General features: G+C 41.8%; 1 pseudogene; it reads left to right on the top strand.

Annotated features, from left to right (window-relative positions):
- Positions 1 to 13,448: 13,448 nt before the first annotated feature.
- Positions 13,449 to 13,529, top strand: LOC121920088 (annotated as a pseudogene).
- The last annotated feature ends 1,246 nt before the right edge of the window (positions 13,530 to 14,775 follow it).

The following is a 14,775-nucleotide window of genomic DNA, read 5'->3' as shown; positions in this document are numbered from 1 at the left end:
CTTTTCAGAGACCCCCCCCCCGAATTTTACACTTCTTTTATGACAACTAACAGCAACACACACACCAACAAGGGGGAGGGTGTAACTACAGGTATAGAGTCATGGTAGTTAAAGTGGTGTCACCTATTTTAATTCTCAGTGTGTCTACACCCAGAGAAAGACAGAATATGACCTACTATTACTTCATTAACTGAACACTAATGGATTACTGAACTCAATAAAGACTTATCATGAGCCTGTGTCAGTTATCTCACATCCCCGAATGCCCTAAAAGTTAATGGTCCTTTATGGAGGATTATTCTCAACCCTGAATTCTTCATTCCATCTCCCTTCCGCTGCCTTAGCTGCAGCTTTATATTTAAAGAATGACACAGACACCAAGCCAATATTGCTTGTATGCTGTCTCTTATCCTCTCTAAATCTCTGTTTCAGGATCACAGAGTATTTGGGCCATCAGAAGTGGCTTTGCAAGAGCTCCTACGTGTCTCCTTTCAGCCAGCCAGCCGTATCCACCGCATGGTTCTTCTTCTCCCGAAGGGCTGAACAAAGAACACAGCCTCTTCTTTAATGGAGAAGCATATGGCGGCATGTCATCACTTTCGAAGGGTCAGGGAGAGTGGGATTTCCAAGAGCGAGTTTTATTCTCTTGTATGGAGATTAAAGAGGAGATGGTTCTGCTCTATTGGATTTTCAGCCGGGACTGGCATGAGGCAGTGACTCCAGGAAAAAAAGCAGCCTGATTTCAGGTTTCCTGGCAGTCAGCAGCTTTCCCAATTGCTGTGTTGCCAAACCACTCTTAGACCCCCCATCTTAGCCTGAATTATTTTGCACCCTCACAGCCAAGGTGAACTTGAGCTTTGTCCCCTCAGCTATCTTGAATGTGCAGTCCAGAAGATAGAGCATTCCAATGTCATGTGTACATTTTCATTAATTCAAGAGGGGCTGCATTACCACCATCAAGCATTTTGGTCACCACTGAAAATTATTTAGCTCCACATGCTGATAAATCTACAAACTATAAACACTAGCGCCAACCCAAGACTTTTTGTTGCCTGAGGCAAAACAGCAAATGGTGCCTCTTCACAACGCACCCAACTCAAGGTATATAGTTCTTAGGATTGCCAGCTTTTCCACATAGCAATATGGGACAGGTCCTCCTGGTTGCCAAAGCAAGCTATGACTGGCCAGGATCACATGAAGCAAGATTTCTATAAGGTTTCTATGTGGTTAGTAAATAGACATCCATGGGGTCTTATCCTATCACACACTGAAGTAAATTGTTTACCCCAGGTGAGGAAAGGTCATTGGGAGCTAGTTAAATGATAGCATATTTACAAATTATTTATTATATTTTAACCATCAATGAGAGACAGTATTTTGACTTTACTTTCTTGATATGCCCGGTCATTTTAGAGCATCTGTGAGCTAAAGTAATTGTCTGAAGAGGATCAAAGCTGAGCAGCAACAATAAACTCCAGCTGTTGTCATGGCAGATATTTTCTCACAAACTGTTCCCCATCTTGCGTGTTCAGGGTTACCATGGGAAAGAGAGTTTTGCAGAAAGCTGTGGAATTGCATTAGTCCACCATGTTTGGCTCTCTAGGGCAGAACTGGTGGGACAAAGTGCCCTTGTCAAATATGGCAAATCTTGCATATTTCTTTACTCAGTGCAAGACAAGTGGTCCTGTCTAAGGAAAATGCATCAGGAACCTGACATTTTGTAGAGACCTGGGTCCATTTCACACTACACAATTATAGTGCTATGATTCCACTTTAATTGCCATGGCAACATTCTATGGATTCCTTGGATTGGCAGTGAAGGAAGGGACCCTTAAGATCCTTGTTTGGTGCCTCAGACCAAACCATCAATCCCAGGATTCCATAGGACGTTGCCAAGACAGTTAAAGTAGAATTGTAGCACTATAATGGTGTCGTATGAAAGGGGCCCTGCTTACTGGGAATGAGAAGTCCTCTTCATCTGTCATCCCCAAAAGCTACAATCAGTCCCACCCTTTCCTCTGTTGAAAAGATACCAGGACACATTGCTGTAACTTGTGTTTTGACATTCCAAAAGTTACAACAATGTGTTTTGACATTCTTTCAGAAGCGTTTATCTTTAATGATTTTATGGTGATTTTATTTATTTTAATATGGCACTGCTTTTATTCTTTCTGATGCCTACCTTGGTGTTTTTTCACAGAAAGGCGGTAGGAAAATATTACACAGAAATTAAACAAATAATTTTCTTTGCAGCTGAAATGAAGTCTATGCAGGGGAGTGTAGAGCAGTGGCAAAGTCAAAAGAAGCAACATTAATTTAATCTGCACTGATGTCAGAGTACCAGCCATAAGAAGTACAGTGCTTCAGTGCTGAAGCTGATGTGGAAAAATCAGGTGCTTATTTGTATGGAGTGGATTTACAATTTTATTATTTGGCATGGCAAGTGCCAGAGTATCTCTCAGCCAGGTTGCTAACAACACAGCTGTCTTCACTAGGTCTGTATATATAAAACACAATTAAAAACAACAACAGAACAAAACACCAAGACGTATACAGACACACACACCCAAGGCAGGTTCATAGTTTTTGTTTTTAAACAATAGTATTTTTAATTTTTTAAAAAAGACTTAGGACTTTATCACATGAGGCTATAGAAGCAGAATTTGAACAGGAGAAAAGTGTCTTGTCACACAATGTCCTGTCTGTCCTGTTGCTGCTTTGCATTCCATTTGTTACTGTAGTGCACATTTTCATTGATGAGCAAAACCCATCAATAGGCTCTCAAGCTCCTGTTGCATTGCTACCTTTGTGTGATAGGTCCCTTCTGCTGCAGTTCTGCTTCTTAGGCGGTCATGTGTATGCAGGTGGATGTGATTCAGCATCTCTGCTCCTGTCCACCTCCCTGTCACAGCAATCATGGCCACCAACTGCTTCCCAAAGCCAGCTGCTGTGTGCATATTCACATAGCAGCAGGCTTGGGGAGGCAGTTGGCAGCTGTGATCGCTTGTTCCCCCCTTCCTCCCAAAAGGTGCCATTTGGCAGTGCAGAAAACAGATCACGTGACCATGGATCACCATCAGCATTATAGTGGGGGAAAGTGTGATAGGAAATGATGCCAAATAGATATGCTTCTATTCTTAAACTAGTGCAATTGTGGTGGGACAGCTGGCTGGTATGATAATGTCCTTAGAGGAAAAAGAGGTGTCTGCCTTCCACCTGAGTTCATCTTGTTGAGGTCTTTGGCCACTGAGTAAATACCGCTACCATTGTTGGTCGCCCACAGCAGCAAGACCTGTCCTACTATTAGACCAACAGTCTGTTCTATCAGGCGTCGGGTGCTGTAGGGCTGCAGTGTGGAAATGGAGGAGAAAGTTACTGTCACACACTCTTTAAGTTAGACTTCTGTCTTTGAGTGTAGTTGGGGATACTTTCTAAATCACCAGTGGCAAAGTAAGGTTCAATTGCTGATCCAGTTGAGTTTTGCACATGCAGGAGGATCAGGTGCCATCTTAACCTTTGCTTCAGGCAGCCTAATGGACTAGCTCCACATGCTGCAGAAAACTTGGAAAAGTTTGCTTATTAGCACAGTGGTGGATTAGGGGAAAGAATTGTTGTGTGGCTGAGGTCAGGCTGAACTAGATGGGAATATATGTTGGTGGCCAGGAAGAGAGCAGGCCCTGAAATGTGAACAAGTGAGAGGGGAGTAAGCTGGAAGCATAGACTGGGAGGAATCAATTTCTTATGTCCCCTGGGGTTTAGACCCAGAGATGCAAGAGGCTGCGCCGGAGAGTTAAGAGAGGCAGGCAGAGCAGAATGGGATGGATCTTAGATGAGTCCAGAGTCAGGTTGGCAGAACTTGAATTTGTGGATGAGGATAGATGTGATGTGAATGCTGGCCTAGGGAGGAGGGGGAAGAAGAGGGGATTGCAAAAGCCTCTGCTACTGACTAACAAACAAAACCATGCCCCCTCAGTCTAGCCTTCTCCATGAGTGCACTAACAAGCAGGCCAAGACTTTTAAAATTCAGGTTGAATCTGGAGATTTGGCAGTGTTAGGCCTTGGCAGGAGAAAGGTAGTATAACAAAGTGGGTGGGTAGCTAGATTAGAGGGGAGCTATCATGGCCAAACATGGGATTTTGACAGCTGCATGGAGAGATGATTTTTTTTTCCCTCCCTCGGTACAGAAATGCTATGAGCTGTTCGTTTCAATGCAGCTATTGAAGACACAGACACAATTCCACTGAATTCCAAAGTAATTTCTAAGGAAGGCCATTCTTGCCCTGTGTGCATTTTGAGATGCCCAGGATATTTTCTACTGCTCTGCACTACTTCCCTTTATCTGACCCTAGATGGATGGATGGTCCTTTGGAAGTGCCCATTTAAAATGGTTTAATCATTTACATTCAGCATATGGCACTTTCTATTAAAAAGCTTTAAATAACTTCTAAGTGCTTTTTAAAAACCAGCGACTGTGCATGCTGGTGAACCTAGGTCAAGCAGCACTCAGCCACACTGCATAGGCATTTGTTACTTATGAGGCATAAATAGGTCTGTAAGTCCTCCACATTTGGTCCTGTGTTGACAGCATTCACATTGTGGCATAAGCAGGTTAAGACAAGCTGAAAGGCCTGTTCAAGTCTTATTTGCAACTAAGAAGCTGTCCTGTACTGAGTCAGCCCATTGGTTTTTCAAGCCATCCTTCCCAGTCCTATGAGGACATGCTGCAAACTGAAGCCGCACAGAAGCTGCTCCGCTAATGAGTGATATCCCTTCCCCTAGGCAAATTATTCTGTCTTTTTAAATTATTGTAACCCACTTTGAATCTCATTGTGGAAGGAAGGTGGGATATATATCTTTGAAATAAAATAAATAATAAAAAATAGGCATACTTTAACGTTAACTGCTTAAAATAGAACTTCTGCAACATCTGGGAAGCTCTTTGTAAACTTGACTGGCCAATGTCTGCCTCATGAATGGTTGTACAAATGAAAGTACAGTAGGCTACTGAAATCCTATGTGGAAATTTGTGAAGCAAGCTTCCCCACTCCATGGATATCCCACATAAGACTGATTTGGGATAAGCTAGCTATATGGCAAAACACCCGCTATGTCAGTGCTCCCTGGTATGAAATACAATGAGACTGATTTCTCTAATCTTGGGGGAGACTCTATTTGCCATATGTTGGGCCAGGTGATGGTGGGATCTATTTTGCTGCACACGTGGGTTAACCTACGTAATAAATTCTCCAGGTAGCCAACAGAATTATAGAAAACCTAAAGAGAGGTGTACAATGTGGAATAGCTAGTTTCTCCCAACTTTTGAACGTTGATATGCTTTCCTAATGAGTGCAACTGGGGGGAAAATTAAATGACAGCTTGATTACAGAGATTTGACAGGTGCCTCTAGACCTATATCTTATCTTAAAGAGGTCACTGTTGCCCATCTATCTATAATAAGGTGCATTGTGACTATATTTTGATGGTTTTCAGTTTATACTGGTCCCTAGTTCTAACTCAACTACAGTGAAGGTTTTCTGATAGAGCTGCACAAGTTTTTTTTCTAAGTCACAGCTGAAGGGAAAGGGAGAACAAAAGGTTATGAATTCTCATCTATGTTATTTCCTTGCTCAACAAGACCAGTCAGACATTGCTAGTTTTTTCCCCTCTAAATTTATTGTTCCTGGAGACCTAATGAACACTCTTAGGTCAGTTAATTAGTCAAGGGGGAAATTGCTTAGAGGCTTCTTCACTTAGAAGTCATTGCTAGTTATAGTGAAAAACTAAAAACCCTACATCTGAAGTGTCAATGTTTATGTGACTAAAAAATAAAGAAGTTCTTTCACCCACTGTGTATATATGTGTCTTCAAGTTGCCTGTTGACTTTTGGTGACCCCATAGGGTTTCTGTAGGCAAGGAATACTCAAGAAGTGGTTTTGTTGGTTCCTTCCTCTGAAATATAGCCCACAACAGGCCTTCCCAGACTGACCTCCCAGTAAAGGATAGCCTCATCTGCCCCAAATTGTCTTACTCCTATCCACTTGTTTTTTTAAACTGTTTTTAATTATGTTAATTATGTTAATTGTCATTTGATTGTTATTATTATGTGATGGTGGAGGGTTGGGGGACTGTGTAATGTTGATGCTAATTGTATTATGTATTCTTGTGTTCTATTGTAACCCGCCTTGATCTGTAGGAAGATATAAATAAATTGTTGTTGTTGTTACAAGTATATGATATAATACTCAGAGATTAAAAATAATAAAGCTCCTGTTCAGATAATATGGAGCCATCATGGTTTTAGTGATCTGAACAATGGACTACGACTCTGGATTTGAATTCCCGTGGGGCTATGGAAACCTACTGGGTGACCTTGGACAAGTCACTCTTTCTCAGACTCAGTGGACAGCAAAGACAAATCCACTCTGAACAAATTTTGCTAAGCAAACTATAATAGGTTTGTAGTAGGGTTGCTGTACATCCAAAACAACTTCAAGGCACACAACAACAAAAAGAAGTGTTCCTTTAAGTGTTCTCTCTTTTTAAAGTTTACAGCTAGCAACTATATTTCTGAAGAGACAGACAGACAGAATATTAGTGTGTCATTTTCTTGGAGCCCTGGTGGCACAGTGGTTACATGCTGGCACTGCAGCCACAAGGTTATGAGTTTGATCCCAGGAGCTCCAAGGTTCACTCAGCCTTCCACCTTTCATAGGACAGTAAAATGAGTACCCAGCTTGTTGGGGGCAATTGGCTTACACATCGTAAACCGCCTAGGGAGTGCTGAGTTTAGTGATAAGCAGTATAGTAATGTACATGCATTGCTATTGCTATTGCTATTATTGCTGCCTAATTTGATTTGCATTTGAGTATATTTAGCGGGGGGGGGGGCAGGGGAAATCCAGCAATTTATCATGGCAGATCACTTCTGAGGTATTTGTTTGGAATGGTGCTGACCTCACATAGGAACCTGTGCCACGTCAATTTCTACTTGAAGCAAAAGCACAGGTATTTGTGGATATGTGGGAAGATATCTGTGCTGAGTTGCAAACATACCACTGCAAGTCCCACCTAGCCCACCTCAATCCATGATTTTGAAAACTTAGTGTAATTGACTCTGAAACAGTGAGGGCTAGATGTATGCTCTTCTGAAAAGAAACAATTTATTGCAGCCCAAAGAGCTCTTCATCCTTCAGATTCTGTGCTAGGCACTATGGTCTAATCTGTACTGCAGAAATAATGCAGTCTTTACACTGCTTTGACTGCCATGGCTCAGTGCTATGGAATTCTAGGATTTGTAGTTTTGTGAGACATTTAGCCTTTTCTATCAGAGAACACTGGTGCCAGAGCAAAGTACAAATCCCAGAATTCCATAGCAACGAGCCATGGCAATTAAAGCCATGTGAAACTGCATTATTTCTGCAGTGCAGCTTACGACCTACACCAAGCACTTTGCGGTACAGCTGTAGCTTCATATATGCCACCTCACCAAGTGGGCCTTCAATGTCAATTGTAGCCTTTAGGACGTACTACAAATTGGACTACAGATAAATTATTCCACCCTAACCTAACCTACTTGCCACGAGATGTGATCAAACTGTCAATTGCAGCATGTGTAATCAATCTCTGTACACCGATGTTGTTTCATTTTTTTTGCTGTGCTCTGCATTAAAGGTAGGCTGTGCTTTGTTGATGGGGAGCAAATATTGGCTTTCCTCCTCCTTCCTTCTTTTCTAAAGGCTCTTCCTCCCCCCCCCCATGCAACTATTGTAAGATCTACAGAAGTCAGTTTTTGTTTCATATAACAAATATATGGAAGAAAAGGAACCGCATTCAATTTCATATATACAAGGGAAGTTTAAAGAAGCGTGTGTAAGGGTGGATGGAGGGAGGGAGAGAATTATTTTTAAACATGATGAGGTGTGGTGCAGGGAAGAGAGAAAGCCCTGGGCTACGTCTTTGCCAGCAAGAACCCTCAGGATACTTGTTGCTTTGATTAACAGGCCCATCTTTTCAGCTGCTCCTCACCCAGCTCGATAAAAACACTGTGGGATAGTTTAAGATTCTTTCTGGCATCTTGTTCAATATTCACGCTGTTTTCCATCAGCGTTATTAGAAACCAGACACAAAGGGAAGTTGTTTAAATGGGGATGGAGGGGAGGCGGGCGAGATCATCCCCTTTCTCTGCCTGTTGGAGTGGCGGGAGGCTTGCTTGGTACCCAGGTGAGAAAATAGTGTCATTTGACTGGAGAGTTGCGGGTGGGGGCTCTTTGAACGAAGAACTGGAGGTATATAATGAACAGGCCGAGTTTAGAATTGGACTATTTCCCAAGCCCCTGAAATGAAGGAACACCATGGTGTCTAAACAGAAATCTGGCTCCCTTTCAGCCCAGAGACTTTATTAGGTCTGATGCTTCCCTGCCATGTTTTGTTCTGCATCCCTAAATCCTTCTTCTGAAGAATTATGTAGCAAACTCCAAGGAGCATCGTCCCTTGGTCACCATAGTAACCCAAGTGCATTCTAGCTCGCGCTCTGCACCAGATGAAATATTCAAGCAATCCACCCCCCACCCTTGGTCATTTTGCAGTAGCCTACCCGTAGCGCTACTAAATAGGGCATTTCTATTAAACAACAGTTGGCAAGGGGCAGAAAGAGCCTGTGCCAAATTTAATAGCCTCCTCCTCCTGGAGATTAGCTTCATGTTCGCTGTTAAGTGCAACACGGGCTTGTTTTGTGGACAATGACTACCTAAAGCTATGGGAAGCAGCATTTGGGATATAGAAAGAGAATTTCAAGAGAGGTTGCTTCTCCCTTTAGCAAGAGTAGCTCCGAATATGAGCCAAAAGGCTTTGTTTTGAATTTCACTTCTGCCATTAAGTCCATATATTATATATTTTAAAGTCTGGGTTTGCAGGATCTGTGCAAGATATTCCTCAATCCCTCATCTGTATTTTGGGTAGATGTTAATGGCACTCAGTTTTCTTACAAGACTGGAAGGACCATTATAAGGAACTGGTGAGGTAAAGATACGCAGAGGCCAACTTGAGTGCTCCATTAAAAATGGTGGAACTGCAGTGAATCTGAACCTCTTCATAGCCTTTCTGCACCAAAAAATAAATAAATAGATAGTGTGCCTTTTATACATCTACAGTGCACCTGTGTCATATGTGGGCACACCATATGCAGCATTCAACTTATGCTGAAGCCGCAGCATGGGGAAAAAAATGGCATGCACACACATGGTGTGAACACTACACCGTGCCACATGCACATGTCCCATTGTTTTCAGTGGGGCTTGAGCATACACATTTTTTCCCTTATGCGGGGTGGTGGTGGTCCGGAACGGATCCCCCGCATATGGAAAGGGCCCACTATATTAACTTAGGAACACTGTTTAATGTGTCTGATTCATCAGTTCCAGGCAATACTGGTAAAATCATATCTACAAATACAAGACCTTTTTAGATAAAGACTTGATGGACCCCAGTTCTCTCAAATAGAAAAAGGTACGGTCCAGAGGAGCTCCATAGTTTCAGCAAGGGTGAACCCTCACTCTAAAATGATGAGGTTACAACTCTTTCATGGGAACTACAAAATACCAGTGAGTAAGGCTGGGTCAAATGTGTCCATAGCAATATGTTTCAGAGAAAAAGTGGGAAAAGTGTGTATATATGACCAGGAGGGTGGTGGTGAGGGAATGATGTTCTTTGATAAAAAATAAAATGATAATAAAATAATAATTGTACAGTACAATTATTAGAACAGGATTGAAAGAACAAATATCAGAGCCCATCTCCACCAGCTGTCATCTTACCAGGGTGGTATGGGATTAGATCACAATAAGCAGTTGTCATGACACACTGGAATGCAAATCTTTGCTTATTTCATTCTCACGTGCAGGAATTAAGGATTTCAAAAGTTTTCTCTGTGTTCAATGAAATTACAAGTTTTTACAAATTTTTTCAATGAGTTTTCACACTTTGGGATTTTTGAGGGAGGGTGAAAGTCCCCCTTCTCTCCTCCTCCCAGCACTTCCTTGTTTGTGTTTAACACCCATTTCCCCCATTATTTTATTTAGAAAACAATGTATTTTGGGCAAAAGGCACCATTTTCAGTGCAAATGAATTTGTTTGCAGAAAAGTCCTCAAAGGAGAAAAATCTCATGGCAGTTGGCCAGATTCTTGACAGGGTGTCTTGATGTGTGGTGACACCCTTTTTTGTGGAGGATGAGAAAAATTGCATGTATTCTTTACATCGCCAATATCCCCGATGGTAATGTTTATTTTCAGTTGGCCCTGAACTGAAGCTCCAGCTTGTTGTAAATCAAGTGGCATTTAAGTAGGCTTTTGCATTCCAAATGCGAAACCTCCATTAGCTGGAATATATATTCATTCTGAAAAATGGTTCTTTCATTTCTCCCACAATAATGATATTTGCAAGTGATGCATCCCGACCAAAAGGAGACTCTTAATTTAACATGTGTGAAATACTGCATTAGAATATTTATACCATGACTCTAAACTGAACTTCTCCTGAGGGAACCTGCAAATGCTCATAGCGTAAGGGTGCCGGGAATTCACTTATTATGATATTCTTAGTCTGATCCTTTAATCACTATTTACTGAGCTTGGATGGTAGGAGGAACCATGATTGTGGACGGTATCAGACAAGGGAAATTGGAAGTATAATCCAATGGCAATCCAAACACAATCATGGGGTTTAACGTTATTGCGTGATAAACTACCACATGCAATTTCGGGCAATGGGACGTCAGCCCAAACGCAATCATGGGGTTTCATGTTATTGCATGAGAGGTGATCACATGCAATTTCAGGCAATGGCAAGCTATTTTCGGGCAATGGGAAGTCAGTTTGAATGCAATTCGAATTCGCGTAAATTCGTTGAACTAGCAAATTCATGTGAATGCATTCTGGCCCCACTTTATTTTCATTTGAAATTAAGAGAAATTCCTCCCGTGTGATAAACTCCTGTGTTTGGACAGTACTTCTTTGGATGTTTGTACCTTCCTTTTAATACAAATTGCCTTACCTCAAATCAAATTACTCATATTTTGATTCTGGGGGAAAAAGTAGGAAAAAAATCCTTCTGAATCTTCCATCTCCTCAGAAGCTACTTTGGTTCCGTTGAAATTTGGCCACCTGCCCTTGTGTTTCATTTCATGGGAACTTGAATCTCACAGGGAAGCACATAATGTTTGAAGAGTCAAGTCAAGATTAGCCAGGTCTGGTCAGTATAGGCAAAGGTGAGTGAGAGCTGGCAGAAGCATACTGAGTGTTCAAATCCTAGACAAAGCAAAAGTGATGTTACGAAGATAGCATTCGAAAGTGTTATCCTATTTGTATGTGGTGGGTAGAGGCTCCACCAGCAGTTGTAATACGTCTTAATTAGTTTGGTGAAATACTCAGCTTGGTTTTGCAAAAGGGGGTAACATATGCAGGAAGGAAGGACCAACTATACCAGTACTCACTCTGAAGACCCTAGGTATGGAGAACTACATAGACGTTTATTAAGAAAACTAGAAAGTTACACACACAAAGTTATCCCATTCCAGCATGCATAGCTAACTGAATATAGAAAATTGAAAGGAGATAGCAGAGACAGATTGGATGAGGCAATAGTGATTTTTCTTGAAGAGAAAGATCTATGGAAAACTGGGAAGTATGAAGACTCAAGCCATGAGTCTTGAAAGTGCAGGTTTTGGGGAAAGGACAAGAACAGAAGACTCAGACTGAAGCCTGAGGACAATAGTCATCATGCATGTGGAGACAGGGCTGACTGATGCAACTGTAGCAAAAGGGTTTCATGGGGGGGGGGGTAAATATTTATACCCTTAATTCCCTGAGAGTTCCATGGGAAACCAAAAGTTTGATTACTCTAAAATGGAACATGAAAAGATTTCCAAAATGTAGAGTTTGTTTTGAAATTTGGCACATGAGAGGGACTGATTGTGACTGATGCTTTGTGGACTTTACAACACCTAGAAAAGATCAGGAGTCTCTAGAAATAGATGGCAGGAAGGGGGTGTTTAGAAATACATAAGAGATGAAAGGGGGGTTCTGGTCTTGTTTGATTTGGCAGAACTCATCTTTCGGCTTTTGGTTTTCCACCTGAAATGCAGTGTGTGTGTGTGTGTGTGTGTGTGTGTGTGTGTGTGTGTGTGGTAGTCTTTCTAGTAAGCTCCTCCATCCTCATGCCTTTCCACATGGCTGGGTGTATGTGTCATTCACACTACCTCCTCCAGTGCGATATATGCCATCGCAAACCACGTCAGCTCATGCTGCTGCCTTAATGTTGCATATCTGGATTGATAAATATATTAGAGGATGTTCAGATACTTACAAAAGCTGCTAAGATAGCTAATAGGAAGATGTCTCAGCAGAGTTCAGCAGCTCCTGCTTCTCCTGCAGCTAGGTGAATCTGTAACAGGAGGACCAAGGAGGAAATAACTTGTAAATATGTTACTATGTGGCTCTTGGTTGAATGTGTGTGAAGCAATGCTTGGAACAACATAGGGCAGCCAGTCTTAGCTCAGAAAACTCTGTGGACTTTATCACATAGGGAAAATTGGGGTTTTAAACAGGCATCTTCCTGGGGCATTCATGGGCTTGCGGGAAAGATTTCCCCATGACATTGCAATTAAGAGGACTTATCCTGGGAAGAACCAGGAATGCTCCAGCAACAAATCATTCCCATGGAAATCCCATGAATGATTTGTTGCTGAGGCATTCCTGGTTCTTCTCGGGATAAGTCCTCTCTAAGCATGATGTGTGGGAGACTCTTTCCTGCAATCATACAAATGTCCTGGAAAAATGTCTTTTTAAGTTCCCAATTTTCCCCTGTGTGATAAAGTCCTATGATGCGAGAGAGGGGCCTCTGTGAGTGAGAGGTAGATTTTTTAAAAAGAGACAGATGAGAGAATCATTTGGGAGTAATCGTGTAATGGATGTCTGAAGTGATTAAAAGAAAAAGTCTGACATAACTCAGGTTAACTACTGATATCTGTTTGGAACAGAAGCTTGTTAAAGTACAGTGGGATCTCCATATTTACTGGGGTTAGGGTCACAGGACGTCCATGAAAGTGGAAAAACTGCAAATAGCCCCACTTCTTTTTTTTTTTTTTTTACCTGACAGAAAATCTCTCTATGAATCTCTAGGTCCTCCAGCACAACTCTGTTGTCAACATTTGCTAGAGGATGACCATAGAATTGTACTGGAAGACCTAAAAATGCCTAGAGAAGTATCTTCTCTAGGAATCTCTAGCTCCTCCAGTGCAACTTCTGGAAAAAGTTAGTTATAGAGTTGCTCTGGAGAACCTAGAGATTCATAGAGAGAACATATTAATCAAATCCACAAATGATCAAATTTACAAAAGTCAAAGCCACAAATGTGGAGTGTATATATCATTCTACAGGATATAATAAACCACCACATCGCTTCTCAGCCTTTTGGCTAAGATCAAGTGTAGGATATAATAAACCACATTAATCTCCTTGTTAATTTGTTAACTCTTGACTCTGATTGGCTTCCTTAACTCTAAACCGGGGGGGGGGGTCATATGTACCATGAAGAACACAAAGCTAATACACTCACTAGTCCACAGTGAGATCACCTGGTGACACAGTCACTCCAAATCCAAGGAGGGATGAGAGTGGCAGGCACCCAAAACTAGGAAATGTGTGACCAGTCTTGGGAAGGCATACATCTCAAGGTGTTCCTCAGGTTTTATGGCACAGCAGGAAGTTAAAACTAACAGAAGTCTGACATGGGGATGACAGGACCTGTAGTTTGGTTGGTTCCCAATTTCTACTGCAGAAGCTGACTGGGTTGTTAAAAAGGTCTTCCCCTTATTTTGACCTCTTTGATTTCCGCATTGCTCAAGTGACAGAGGCATTGCTAGCAAGGAATTGTCCTCTGAATCTAGGGGTGGTGGCAAGGCGGTGTTCCCTAGCTCAGAGGAGTAGAATGAATTCAAGTGACACACATGCACACATCCTGACCTGAATGGTTAAAGTAGTGTCTGTCTTATTCGGTCCTAAAGGACAATCACTTATAACATGAATTCTATTTCAGAAAATTTAGGATACGAAATCAGAAGCGCTTCTGTCAGGACCCTTTCACATTACACAGTCATAGCACTATCATTCTACTTTAACTGCCATGGTACCATGCTATGGAATCCTGAGCCTGGCAATTCAGAGAGGAGTCTTTACAGTGCTAAGTCAAGGCACTCCTCTGGTACCTCTGGCCAAATCGCCAATCCCAAGATTCCATAGGAGGCAGATAATAGTGGAATCATAGTGCCATAACTGAGCAGTACAGAAGGATCTTTAGATGATACAATCTGGGAAGAAGCCTAATCTCTCTTTGGCTCTTTTCCTCCTGGCAACATCAGCTTGCATAAATGGGGCCATCTATAGACTATTGTCCTGATCATTATTGCCTCTGTTCTGTGATTGTAGAACCAGGGGGCCTCTGTGTCTTGGTGAATGTAGGATGTTACACCCCACACCTCATCTATTTTGGGAATTTTCCTCAAGTTACTACATCAGTGACCATGTTACAAGGTGAGAAATATGATACTGTTCAGCTGACACAAATGCCAGTTCTATTTAATATTAGGGACAATGTTCCCGAACACTAGATCAGCAAAATATATTGCCACACACATGGGAAAAGTTGTAGGATGTAGCAAGCACATTGCTCATGTATTTTCCACCCCAGCAAAAAAAAGAAAAAGAAAAAAAGAATGGAAGAAA

Source organism: Sceloporus undulatus, chromosome 1 (assembly GCF_019175285.1).
Source record: "Sceloporus undulatus isolate JIND9_A2432 ecotype Alabama chromosome 1, SceUnd_v1.1, whole genome shotgun sequence".
Taxonomy (NCBI): Eukaryota; Metazoa; Chordata; class Lepidosauria; order Squamata; family Phrynosomatidae; genus Sceloporus; species Sceloporus undulatus.
This window is presented reverse-complemented; position numbering and strand designations above follow the sequence as displayed.